Source organism: Dromaius novaehollandiae, chromosome 1 (genome assembly GCF_036370855.1).
Source record: "Dromaius novaehollandiae isolate bDroNov1 chromosome 1, bDroNov1.hap1, whole genome shotgun sequence".
Classification (NCBI taxonomy): Eukaryota; Metazoa; Chordata; class Aves; order Casuariiformes; family Dromaiidae; genus Dromaius; species Dromaius novaehollandiae.
The window spans coordinates 62133507-62148159 of NC_088098.1; the positions used below are offsets into that span (position 1 = coordinate 62133507).

The following is a 14653-nucleotide window of genomic DNA, read 5'->3' on the forward strand; positions in this document are numbered from 1 at the left end:
CAAGAGTTTCTTGCCCTTCCTGGAAAGACTTATTTTAAGAATTTTCCACTGGACCGAGATTATGCTGATGTTTATATGAGTAAGAAGCTGAGCATTTCTCCTTTTTTTTTCCTTTGCAGTTCAGGAGCTTAGTGATGAATTAAGTCTTCTGAATAAAATGAGGCATGTCCCATTATACTGACCGTACTCTGAACAATAAATGTCAGATTGTCGTGAAAATCTTGGCTTTTTAAAAAGCGCAAAGCTTACGCTCACTTCAGATTGTCTTAATGTTCAGGTCTTTTCTTAAAAGGTACCCACTGTAAAGGGTACAGACCGGTTTCCAAATGATATGAATTCACGGAGCAAGTATGATGTTTGTTAGGTTCACCACTGAGACCCATGCTGTTTATTCTTACCGCTCTCACTGAGAGAGCTAAGGGCAGAGGAACTGTGCAGGTATTCAGCAGGAGTAAAACAACAATTATACGTACACACCGGAAACCTGTAATACACAAAACAACCAGGTGCAATGCACCATTTACCTTGGCTTTTTCAAAGAAGTTATCCCATGCATGAGCTCTTGTGTAATGCTCCAGGATATTGGAAAATGACTGGAACCAAAAGGCTAGACTCTATCTGTTACCACATCTCTTAAGGTTCCTTTCTAAACCTTTGGCCTTTTTTTTTTTCCTTTGCATATATATTTTTTTAACTAACCCTCTTGTTACAACATTGTTAGCATTTTATGCTAATATTTATGTTCTACAAAATAAATCCATTTCAATGTAAGTTGATTCTACTGTATTAGAATGGTAGTTTATGTTTCCATGTTGTCTGACAGTCATCTAGCCTTGCAGCATCTCTTGTGTTTATTCCCTTCACATTTCTAAACATGCGCTTTATCATTTTCTTCCAAAAGGATCCAAATCTAATTTCCCTTTCATTTTATTAGAAATGCTTCAGCCTCTGTATCACATGGATCACCTTTGGTACTTCTCCTCCTAATGGATAAAGCTGCTGGAAGACCTTTCCTGCAGTACATTCTCTCTTTTTCTTTTTCATTCATGTTCAGCAAGGAATAATTTATATACAAGGTCATAGTATTTCCAGTAGCAAATGAACAGTTTTAAGTCTTCAAAAGTCCACTATTTTTTTAGGATTTATGGCAGCCAAGCGCTGTGAGTGTGGATGGAGATTCAAGAACTAAGTTTATATTACTGTGTAAACAAAAAGGCCAGTATTAGACAAGATAAGAAAACATGGAGAAGAAATGCATTTAGAATGCTGTAAATTTTACATTTGTATAAAACATTGAAACATTATAATGCAAGGTATCCCTGGGTACAATTCCTTGCTGAAATTACATGACTGGATCCATGTAGAAAAGCAAACAGTTGTACTGTTTGCCATACAGAGGCAACTACAGAAGGAATCTTCTTTGCTTGCCAAAAGAAAATGCATCAGAGTGTAACCAGAATACAACAGGTCTCCTTTGAAGGATTCAAATCTGTCAGCATATCCAATCAACTTCAGCTCAGTTTGCAAAACTGTTTCAGATTTTGCTTTAAATACAAGAGAGCTATTATTTGAAAATGGATTTGTCAGATTTTGTAGAAAGGGTCAGAGCACAGCAGTGTTATCAGAAGCATGGCTGGTGATCTTGCCATTCTCCTTCTCATCCTAATTATAACTTGCTGGTCAGGTCAGGTCCCAGAATTAAGCTTAGGCAGGGTCAGCATAAAATTCCTCCCTGAGCTCTTTAGCCATATTAACCCTGTCTCAGTTCTTCACCCTTCAGTAAATTTCCAGTGGAGGTTTCCTCTTGGAGATAGTATAAAGATTACTTCCCCTGAATATATATATGTAGTATATGAGTATATGTACTATATGAGTATAAAGATTACTTCCCACTTCATATTTTTTCCCATCCAGCATTGCATTCACGCAGTAGATGGACTTAGAGAAAGCTCTGTTTCACTGTCTTGGTATTTGATTTCTGAACTGTATGTAGCCACTAAAGTGACATGTGATCTCTTTCATGTATGTACTTGTTACCGGGATTGTACTATTTTAGTGACTATATAGCGCATTTTGCTCCTGAACATTCTCTCTTCTGATATCATTTAGCCTGTCACCATGAATGGGATGGGGAAGGAGAAACCAGCTCTTCAGAGAAGAGACCATTTGTTACTCTCTGAAAGTTTTGCATTAGGTTATACAAATTCCCAGCTCTGACATCTCTGTTAGAGGAAAAAGCCTCTTTGAAAATGCATCCTCTATTAATATAGACTATGTAGAGTATCTCTTAGAAAGTCCAGATGCTTTAATACAAACCCCTGTGAAATCCTCTCTCTTCTGGTCATCCTCCCATGTGAGGCTTGTCAAAAGGGGAAACTGTATGCCAAAATGCAGAATGAATTGATTATGACAACTCACAGTCACTGGAAAGGAGTGTCTTGGCTTCCTTTACCATTGTGTTAGTTTCTAAGTTAGTTTCAAAGCAGCAGCTTTATAAACGACAGCCATCCCTGGCCATTTTTCTTGATGTATCCTAGATAATGGGATATTCATCGGCTGGTAGAATAGTTGGTCAAGTTAACAGTGAAGTCTATGTTTTGCAGGGATTACAGAACAGCCATCAGTCTCTGCAGGTGGCATTTCCAGTCTTCATCATAAATGGCTTATATCATCTAAGTAGGCAGCTTTGTATTGAGTGTAAGTCTCAGGAGGTGATCCATCAGCCTCTGAAATGTGGCCATGACCTCATAGGCTGTGATTTGCATTAACCTGAGATAATGAGTATATGGAGAGGGAAATTCAGTTCTTTCCTGCACGGACTGTTTGTATGCATCTGTTTGGCAAATTGTGTTGAAGAAAGAGTGAGATGATCTGTGAATTTCTGAGAGCACATGTTTGAAGAGTTCTATATAATTTTGGGGAAAAATGCATGTGGTTATTTTCTGGCTTTGAAATTGGGAAAGACCCCGTGCAAATAAAACAATATTCAACAAGTGATCTAAAATATTAAATGCTTTGATTTCTATCAATTTGTGCTACTTCCGAAAGCAAAGCGAGTCAGATGCAAAAATGACTCTCTAATGTAATCAGTACAGCAGACTGGAGAGATTCATCATGGTGAATTGGTTTGGTTAATTGCACAGGCTGTGGTAGCAGAAGACGAAGCAGAAATGGCACTGTGGATAATTGCAGTTTAAAACCTGTCTTTCCTAACGGATTTTCAGTCCCTATTGCTTTGACTGTGAAAGCTATATCATTCAATCAGTGTAAGGCACAAAAGCCTACCTTACTGAAGCAAAGAGTAGCATCACTTACAGAAGCTACTGTAGAACTTCATGAGATCAAGCCAGAGTCTTTATTCCTGAGGATAGGTTTCCTATTTTTGTGGCAGAGACAGCAGCCAATAGTTTGTCAGGAGTGTTGCAGAGTCATTTGGGGTCTTTTTAAGAAACTTTTTGCTCTGGGGAGGATCAAGATGGAATGCTTGATTAAAATGAAGGAGAGAGATTACTGTGGAATAAAATTCCTAGAATACAAAGAGACTCACTAGAAACATGGAAGATCTAGTTTCAAATCTGAAGGCAAGCCTCCTATATCTTTGGCAAATGTTATATTCTGGTCACCATGCTCTCTTGCTTGTTCGTTTACCGTGTAATCATTGTAAAGGTCTTGGTTTTATCCTCATGCATTGCAGGGGATACTTCTGTAATTACCAAATTTTCTTGAGTTAGGATAACAATTTTCCACATACAACTAAGTATGAACATATTTTATAACTTGAGTAAAGTGCCTGCAAAATGTTTTCAAGAATATGAAGCAGTATTCTGGTATTTTAATGGATATGGATTACATGACATTGAAAGCTGAGAAAAGAGTAATTTCACCCAGCCCTGGAGGTGTAAGATAGGATTAGTTTCTCACTTAGCTATAGTCTCTGGTCCTGGTATTTGTGGATGAATATGATTAAGAAAGGTAAGAGCAGTGAAACTGTAAAGGACAAGATTCAGCAACTGAAGTAAATTGAAAAGATCATGACTGTATTGGACAGGAGCCATGTAGTGTCTGTCCACTGTGATAGGTCTGAGGAGTGATGAGGAATCTGTCTTTTCTCCCTAGGTAAGTCTGTTCTTTCTGATGCCAGTGTGTCCAGCTGAGGTATTTTTTGGCAGTGACTCCCACCACCAGTAAGAAATGTGAGTGTCAGTTTGATGGAGAGCTTTCTGTGCTCTCTTTAAGGATTCAATTGTAATGCAAGAGTTTTAGAAGGTGACATTTTAGGCAAATGTCACTCAGCAGCTCATATTTCATGCAGTATTTAATATCTCTACTCAAAGGTTAAACCTACTGTTTAAAATAAACTATATTTCCAAATGTGTTGCAGTGCTGGCAATTGTGTGGAGTTGTAGTCTTTCAGAGGTGACAGCTGACTCCTGGAGAAACTACTTTTGCCTCAGAGAAAGTCTCTCAAGCCTCCCTACCTTTTCTATAAGGAGATTTCTTCCAAGCAAGTACTGCCCTCACTGTACTGCCAGACAACAGTTCCTACTGGTGGATACTTCAAAGGAAAAGTAAGTATTTGTATTCCCTTTATTGCCTAAATGAGAACAGAAAAGAACAGAAACTTGCATGTGAAACATAGAATGGCAGTGAAGCAGGTCTGCACAGAAAATCGTCTTCCTTGACAAGAAAATTGCAAAAGCCATAAAAAACTCATAATGGGATTTTTCCAAATGCACCAACATGAGGAAGTCTACCACAGAGTCAGTCAGGATAGAAAATTATCAGTGTGTAAAAACAAAACTAAAAAAGTAACAGAAAGCTAAATTTTGTTGTTACGCACAGGTCTTCACTGTTGAGAAGTTTAGTTTCCCACATTCAAGAGACAAGGCTGAAAAAGTGAAAGTACGCACACGAAGTGAAAGATCAGCAGAAGAAATATTTAGAACAAACTTATAATATTACTAATAACTGCTAAAATTAATTATTAAGGCATATCTAACTTTTTAAGTCAGGTTTTGTACCAGAAGACAGAGAACGCTAGGCTAATTTTTAAGAGGGGTTACAGATAAGTACACCTCAGTACATCTGATTTCTCTAGTATGAAAACTGGTAGAAATTGTAACAGAATAGAGTTTTCCATGTAGAAATATAAAATATTGGGGAAGAATCAGCATGGCTTTCATAGACGAAGTCATGCCTATTAGAGACTTTGGAATGGTTAAAAAAGGGGGGGGGGGAAGCAAGGGGATAAAAGAGATCTGGTAAACATTGCATTATTTGATTTTCAAAAAGTTATTGGTAAAGATTCCTCATCAAATTCTTCTGGTGTAAAATGAGAATAACAAGAATGAAAATCCATTTTTCACAATGGTAAATGTTTACTGGTGGTATTTTCACCCAAGAATCTTTTTCTGGAACCTGTGCTATTCTACATATATATAAATGACCTGAAAGAAGGGGAAATGGGTGAAGTGATAAAATTTACTGTTGACACAAAATAAACCATAATAATGAAAATTAAAGCTCTTTAGAATTTCTCAGAATGATCTATGACACTGTGTTACAGAGACAGAGAAAGGGAAAGGAAATCCAATGTTGACAAATGCAAAGTAATATACGTGGATGTAGAAAAAACAAATATATAAATACACACACAGCTATAAGCTCAGAAAAATAAAATTTGGTGGGACCAGACAGAAAGCTTGGAATTATTAGAAAAAATAGAAACTATCACAATGCCACTGAATACAAGAAGAAAACAAGAAAACTGTATCAAAGAAGAATCTGTCTTTGCTTTGTTCCTATGTTTTTCCACTGTTTTCCAGCTGCGTTTGAAGAGCTGGGCCTGGCTCTCATTCTTTTCCCTCCTTCCCTGAATCTTCCTATACTCTCCTTGTGGGAACTGATTTCTGAGGAGACTATGGAACTTCCGCAGTATTTCTGCCCCCTCTCTAGTTTGAGACTGTAATTCATGACAGCCTTGCTGTGTTTCCCATGCAAGTCATGGGGGAATCTCAGTCCTCTCCTGCTGCTGCATGACAATGTGAAGGAGGTCTTAATGCAAATCTGGAAAGAACTTGCTAGTAGTTGGACACTTCATGTTCACCACAGCAAAATACTATAAAAGATGTGCTCTGAAATACAAAATTCTTTGCCATACTATAAAACAAAGAAGAATTTTCTTTTTAATGATGCGTTAGAGAGAAAGTGATAATTGGTACTGATGAGAAGTATTTCACAGCCAAGACATAGGAATTGTGCAGGAATGAAAGCTTATTTCTCAGTTAAGTAACTCTGTGTTATTTATCAAAACAATTTGCTGGTCAGGAAAACGGAACACCTCTTCTGAAAAATTTGAATGAAATGAAACCAAGAAAACCTTGGTTTCACAACCTGACACCTTTGGAAGCTTACAAGGATACTAAAGGCCTCCAGTAACAGACCCCAAATCTCACTTCTCTTTTTCACCTTTGTGCCCTTGATCCTATCTTGCTCCAGCTACTCATAATTAAACCTGTTGGTCAGGCAAATATCTTGACATGTTCTAAGTGAGAGAAAAGGTAGCAGACATCGTGCTGAGGTGTTGCTAATGTTGGAACTGAGGGCAACAGGTTCAAGCAGTGAATTTCTGACAAGGAGAAGGAAAAAGACGCTGAACTATTAAGGGGACTGGCTACTTCACAAGACTGGCTAGAGCTGCAAGCAGCCTTTTACATTATTAGTTTGAATCAGTGTCAATAAAGCATTACTATTGTTGGCACTAACTAAAATTTTTCATGAGCATCTTGAGGACTGCATCAGAAAGACAATGAACTTTAAACATGTGGGGGCAGGGGAGATGAGGTGGGCAAAAAAAGCCTGAAGAAGTTTGCCTTTCTCTTTCCTGTGACTTATCTTCTGTGCATGACAGCTTTCACTGGTTTCATTCTGGCATTTTTTCATTAGTGCTAAATTTGCTTTCTAAAATCAGGCAGTAGAACCAGGAGTGTTGTCTTTGATTAGAGCAATTTTAAGGCTGAGCTCATTCTTAAGTACCTTGCTGAATCAGTGCCCAAATTTTCAGCTCCTATTCTTGGGCTTCAAAAATATGTAGAACTGCACTGTTAACTTGATGAGCTGAACAGAGCTCCCAAGGAAGCGTGTGTTTCTAGACTTGACCTTTCCCTCTTTCCCTTCAAAAAACAAAATAAACAACTGCATGTTACAAATCTATCTAGATTACTTTTATTTCTTCTAAACAGTTGAATAGACTTTAAGCCATAAGCATTATCTATTCTGACTTCCCACTTCATCTGACTCACTGAATTTCATCCAGTCATTTCTGTTTTGAACCTAATAGCTTGTAAATGAACTAGAACTTTTCTTCTGGGTAGATATGCAATCAAGGAAAATATGGATTTTAAATGTACAGTGTATTGTTTTCAAAAAGTGTTTTCTCTGTACATATCTGTTTAAAAATCTGACAACAAAGCATCTTAAAACAATCTCAGGATATACACCATCTGCAGAAAGAAAATCCTACAAAATAGTCATCTGACTATGAATGAATGCAAAATATTGTATCAGTGAAATAACTCCAACCTTGTATTCAGGTTTTCCTTCAAATCTCTAGCATCATTTCTAAGGAAGACAAACTTATCTTATTCCAGGTTTACCTTAAATCTCATAATTACATCATCATATGTTATTTGCAAATGATAAGAGAACGCTGTTGTGTTGATGTCTTTAAGTTCATGAAACAAACAGTTTGAATTGTCTTTCTTGCCATGCAAGGGAAAAGTTTCTTTCAACAGTTATATTTGTAGAGGGATAAAAGGGTGCAAATCCAGAATGGAAATAAATTACAGTTCCCCAAAAATTTCTAAAAGGCTCCTACTTTAAAAATGGTTATGTTGAAGTGTGTAAGATTTACAGGGCAGGAGTCATGCAAACAGGGCAGTCTCTGTAGGACCTGATTATTGGTTATCGCTGAGAAGCACACTGTACCTGTCAGGGGGACTTAAGCTGCTCTGTTCCTGGGATGCTGTCTGGGAGGTTAGGTCACCCTAACCATTAACAGACCTAATGCACTGGAAATACTTCTGGGCATCAGCTGAGCATAAAGAGACTCCCTTAATTCTAGTCACACTGTAGTCACTGGCAGGAAAGTTATGTTAAAAACAGGGCTGCTATGCCCTCCATACTGATATAGGCTTCTTAACAGTGAGGCGATTTTCCCATAGAGCGTGTGCCTGTCACTGGGATTAGATTTTATTCATTGCGTGAGTCACAGTGACTATGTCAAAGCCAAGAATCCTCCCTGTAACATGCCTTTTTAGCAAGTTGGATAACCGCAGTAGAGTTACACTGCTCAGTATCTTTTTATTGCGGAGTTCACCAAGACGCATTTGCTGTACTGCCCAGCTGAACCACATTCAGAGGTTTCATGATAGTTTGAAGACAGCATCTGAAAGGCTCCTGGGCATGGAGGGACACAGAAAACGAAAGAGAAGTAGTGCTGAGGGGAGCTGCGAGACCTGTTATCAGAGGTGGATGTATCATAACCAGCCCTGGAGTATCAAAGGTGTTAAAACTGAAGACAAAAGTGCATTGTTTACGGTTTGAAAGCCCAAAGACAAGAGAGCACAGTGTACTTCAAAATTGTTTAAAGGAAGCCAGCACGGTGTCAGCTTCTTCTGTGTCTAGGCTCTAGAGGTATCTTAAGAAAGGTCTCCGTTTCACGCCAGAAATATTAAGAAGCTTGTCCTGACGGCTCAGTTCTACAGGGGAGCAATTGTTGTTCGCATATCTCCCAGTGTTGTGCAGCTGCTTCCTGCTAGTCTGGCTGAAATGTCAGACCACATAACGGTCTGAGAACAAAATAGCAGCGGACAGCTCTTCTCTCATCTGACTTTCCAATAAGGGCATTATTGTGTTTTAATATTTCCATTGGTATTGCCTGCACTCAAAGCAGATAATACGCAGTTTTAACCCCTCAGTCATATTTTCTACTGCATTAAACTAAATGACACATGGTATGCTTTATATCTTACACCTGAAGCAGCATTTTTTGTTTGCTTCCACAACTCAGCTTCAGAAGTTTTAAAGGTTCATCCAAACAATATGACTTTTTCCCTCTGTCTCCCACCTTCTCCTCCCTATGCCATATTTCTCTTTTCTGAGCAAATCAATAAATAAAAAGCTTTTATAAAGAAAACAGCCTGAATGTTAAGTAAGTTCCTCAGAGCTTAGCTGCTGTCTTTCTAAAGGCTTTCTGATGGTTAAATAAGACTGGGCTTTATTTCTCTCACCATTTCTTTAAGGATATACAGATAGATAGAAATTATGCTTCAAAAACCTATTTTCTTTTGAATTTCTTAGACTTTTCAGAAATAGTCAGCAAGACCAAATAATAAGCATATCACTCCCCTCCCCCCAGGCTGGGAAAGGAGATCTTTGTAGGTATAATTTCATTTATATTTCCCCTATTTCTGCATAGCATATGCACTTCCATGTTAGAATCTTTTTTTCATATCTGTGAACTCTACATCAAGTCTAAGAGTTGTAGGTACAGATAATGACAATGAAAATGATGTCAGAAATATGAGAAGTTGCAAATATGGTGAGGAGAAGAGTACTGTAGGAAACAGCGCAAAATAAAAGACTATAGTGAAGTCCTTTAGTTGAAAAGGTTGATTCTTTCTCTATTTTTTTCTGCTTACATCTAACCAGTCAGAGGTTAGTATAGAATACAAAAGCTGATAGTGATGTCCCAAATCAGTTACAAGCTAACACCATTCACTTCAGCTGGAGAAAATAAACTGCAAACTACAAAATTCTTTGCAATGTAATTGTTGTAACTCTCTCTGGGTCATTTTGTTCAGGTAACTTTTACTCAAAGCTTCATACACAGCTTAAAAGTACAAAGAAATGATTTATTTGTTAATCCTCATAATGGATAGCTACACTTACCCAGCTAGTAGTCTAAGCATTAATATGCTCACCACCCCTAGTAAGAAACCCTATGAGTCTGCTGGCCAAGCAGTCATCAAAAAGGTGGCAACATGCCAGTTCCCATTGGTCTTTGGAACAGGCTGACCCTTCATGTTATTAAAGTACTATGTCCTGGTTCCCTGTTTTTTCTTTTAGGATTTTATGCCTTTCTATGTTGATATTTTTCCCCTTGAACCCTCAAGGTGCTGACTATCAGTTTGCAGCTTTACCTTTCATACCTTGCATGACTTTATGAGCCTCCTCACAGCTCTTTCGCACAATGAAACAATTTTCTCAGATGTTTAGGCCAAGGTCATGTAGCTGGGCTGTACTGGAGCTAAGCCTTGGACCACAGAGAGCTGAATCAGAGCAGGGATAGAGGAAGAAGATTACACAGGTAATAATGTCATACTTATTAACTGAGGTGAGCAGGGTGGTTCATCCTACCCTGAGATGGTTTTTGCAAGCCATCTGTAGACACAAGAAGATATTATGTTGGTTTATACATGGTTAACATTGCCTACCAGCTTGACTCCAGCTTACTCATCTGATTCAATTTAGTCTGTACCTTTAGAGCACATGAGTTTTCCACTGAAACAGCAGGAATACACGACAACTGTACACACACCTTCATGTCCCTTTTGTTGGTTCAGGGGTTAGCTTCCTGCTCTACAGGGAATTCTGGATAACTCATTGTCAAAACAACTCTCAGCAGGATCGAGGCCTTGCATGAAAAATTATGTTTACCACAACTGATGTTTTAAAACAAAGCAAAGAACCCCGAGACAGTAGGTGGTAGTTCAGGATGGTATCTGATGCCAGATGATGCTGAAGATTTCCACAAAAAAAGAAGCAGAGCCACATGTACTCTATTCTGTAGAAATCATTAGAATTACTTTTTAAATTTTTTTGCTTCACACCAGTTGTTTTTTCTTCTCCTTTTATTTATATTGAAATTATTGATGGGAATTAAATGACAAGCAAAATCAGTAAAACTAGGAGGGAGAAACGCTGTACAGAAGAAAACATGCCAATATCTTCTAAAAAGCTAATGTGGTTTGAAGATGTTGAATATAACTAAAGGAGCCTTCATGTCATAAATTACATTGGTCACTGATTTGGAAAAGAAAGCATGCTTAATCCTGTGACAATGCAATATCTTGCATGATGTAGAAGTGCCTCACAGGCAGAAATTACTACTACCGTTTATATAATACAATGACCCCATCTGTGTAAAAGGGCTTATTACTGTATGATACCTAATCTGGATTGAAAAATTAAATTTTATAACAATAGAAGCACAATAGCTCTCTTGACGATGGAGCTACACAGCTGTTAAGCTGAAATAGTCTCTGCAAGGACATTTAGAGCCATCCAAAATTCCACATATCCTGTGCCCGCTGGTGTGTAGAATTTGCTATTTATTCTCTCCATGTCTGAGAAAATATTTTTTTTCTCATTCAAATTGTTGAATTATATATGCTTATATATACTTCCATTAGAAATCCATTTTGCTTCAAAAATCCTGAGCTTTTTGAGCAATATGGTTTCTAGAGGATTCACAAACACTCTTAGAGGGATGATGAACTAATATTGGATTTAGTTATTAAGACAAGAGCATCTGAGAAGCCACTGTCTTTGGTCACTTCAGGATCTCTTGAGAGAACCTTGAGGAGCTTTGTAAAGCTGTGCTGACTCTTTCACAAACTAAGCCCATAAGCCATGTTCCATTGGCTGAAGTTTTTCCAATTTGTGAATGTCTTTGGCCATATTAAGAAGAATTTGAGAAGAGCTTATGGAGAATTAGAAGTTCTTATTCAGAACTCAGTAGCTTAGCTGTTGGTTATTATTTTGTGCTGCTGGTTCTTCTGTCAATTTCAATGATTTTCATTTCAGAAAAAACATCTTGACAATACTTTGGGAGCAGGAATATTACATGGAGCTGTTTGGAGGCTACTGGCGCACTAAATATAGTTTCTGTCCAGCCCATCTATTCCTCTAGAATTTTTTGATAATTACTGATTTTTTTCTCCTTTTTTTTTAGGAAAAGGAAAAATAAATAAAAGTGAATATTATTTTGTATTGAGGAGAAGCACTTATCTTTCTCTAAAGGATTTAAGAATTCTTGCTACTCGGTATTTCCTGAGAGTGGAAATCTACCACAATGCCACTGTTGATATTCTAGATATGGCTCAGTTTCCTTTGGGTTATGCCACTGAAGAGCTGGAGAGTGACAGCAGTGAATCAGCTTTACATTCACCAGATCTTATAATTATATCAGCCATAGAATTGTGTTGAAATATAAAGATCTAGAAAGTAAGAAATGTGGCAACTGCCTGAAGTGATACAGGACTTGAAAATGCCAATAAGTTCAACTGAGTTCATTCTTTGGTTCACAATCTGCTTCCTTTCACCGTACTGAGTCCTAGTATTTGTGCCAAGACAGATTTCTTTGCACTAAAAGTGCAAAATACAATAAAAATATTGAATCTTTGTGTATTTTATTTTACTCAGGCAACAATTACGTATGAAGTCTGACTATAGACCAGCCACTTCCACATGCTTATTTAAGACTCACAATGTTATGAATAGAATAACTTTTTTTTGTTTCTCCTCTGGAGGTTCTCTTTCCGTAACCTTGGTACCATTGTATTTTTAAATGATGGAATGAACAATGGATTTTTTCAGTGTACTAAAATAAATGTTATATAAAAAGAACTTAGGCAAATGAAATTTTATACTGAGTACCTTTGGGACATATATTTAAAATAACCTATTTTTTTCCCAAATTATTTCCCAACTCTATTTTTTCCCAGATTCTTTCTGCTTAAATTTAAGTGCAGAATCCATCAGTCTAGTGACGTTCTCCTCTATAATCAATGGAAGGAGAGAGGCACCTGTAAAACATTAATTCAGTCAGCCTAGGCCATAAACCTATGCATAGCTTTGGAGAGAACTCTTTTTGAGTAGGATCTTTGTTTAAATGTCTAAAGTTACATGGGGCTAAACCAAGCCTTTATTGCTCTTACAGACTGTACTGTCTAGCTATTACCATGCAAATGGATTTTCTAGTTTCAAGATCGTTTAAGATAGAGTAAGGAGAGGAGAGCATAGTTAGCTCACAAAACTTACGTAGCCGAAGCTGCACAAACATAGCAGAAAGAGATGGCACAGTAATAAACTTCTTGTTAGGACAGAAGATCCACATTATGATAGAAAAATCAAAGTCTCTCTCAGCCAACAAACTCTGTAGAACTAGAAGTCCAGTCAGAGAGTAAGAAATCAGGCAGAGGAAAGGGCTGTAAAATTTGGACAGGAGTAGAACTCTTTCGTGTGAAACGTCAGGATAAAAAACACTAGGTAAATATGTATATATTTAGAGTCATATTGTTATGCTGGAAAGTGCTAATGGCTGCTATCACTCAGGGACCTAGTGGATAGCTAGAGAAGAAATGTTAAATATTGCAAAATTCATATAGACCTGCTAATCTGTAATCTCTAAGGAAATTACAGTTAAGACATCTGATATCTTTGCTATTTTCTTCTGTAATTGGTACTTTTTAATGCCTCTTATTCCTGGGAGCCTATCAAGAACTGTACTGGAAGTGTGAGGTCTCTAAATGTATCAGCTGAAGTAGCTCTGTGCCTTTACAGTATTTGTTCCACTAACTATGTTAGGTATATCTCCCTGATGCCCCCTGCCTTTTTTTTCCCCCTAAAAGTGGACTTTGTGAATTGAGAGGTTTCTCTTGTATCTCAGTAGGTAGAAGGAAGTGAAATGTGCTGAAAATAATCCTCATTATTTTCTTCTGCTCCCACTTCAGCTTAGAGAATACCACTCTAGAAAAGAGCAGCAGGGTCTTTCATTGCAGTCAATGCTTATACGTATCTTCCAGCTAATTGGTGGCATTCTTTAAAACATAACAAATAAAATGGAAACATGGGACCACAGGTGAAATTTAAAAAAAGCAAACAAACCCTTTAAAGAAATGGCAGCACTATTTGCGATAATCACTTAAGAATAAATGGAAGAGCACAGGAAAAAGCCTCACACCTTACTATATAGAAATGAAATATTTCTCTTTGAAGGAAATTACAGTTGTTTTCTATCTAATGTCAGTGCAGGTTATTGAAAACACACTGATGCTTCATTTACATTTTGAGAGCATGAAGTGTCGGGATGTTCTTTGTCTATTTGATTCACCTTTGCAAAGAAGGGAAAGAGGAGAGAACTGTGTTACGTCTGGCATTTTTACAGATAAAATTATACTTTTCTCCAGTGAAAAATCCAAACCACAAATTACATTTGACCAAATTGATTCCTCTGACTTAGTGAGGCCAGGCAGCAAAAAAGGAGACTTCTCACAAATCAGAGCCATATGTAAAAAAAATCCTAGTCAAAACAACAGTCTGTCATTCCTCTTACAAAAGGCACCCATGCAAGAAATGAGGGCATGATTATTTGTCTTCATGATGAGAAATAAATAATGTCCCCAGCCACCACTCATCCTAAACCCAATGAGATATTGCAGTTGTTCAACCACAGAGTGGATCCTATAATGACAATGTTCAACCAGAAGAATGAGATGAAAGAAAATTGACCCTTGCAATTTAATAGGTGATCATAGCCTATGAAGAGAAGATTGAAGAACCCATTCACAACTGCTGTTCCTGCTGAAAA

The 14653-nt window shown here is 37.5% G+C and overlaps 1 long non-coding RNA gene across 1 annotated transcript in view; it reads left to right on the forward strand.

The window, feature by feature from the left end:
* LOC135328765 (uncharacterized) overlaps positions 1–14653 on the forward strand; it is a 56890-nt gene that overhangs the window by 27059 nt on the left and 15178 nt on the right. The window contains exons 2-3 of the long non-coding RNA XR_010389802.1: positions 4117–4193; positions 4382–4568. This is a non-coding gene — a long non-coding RNA (uncharacterized LOC135328765). The remainder of the gene's footprint in view (positions 1–4116; positions 4194–4381; positions 4569–14653) is intronic.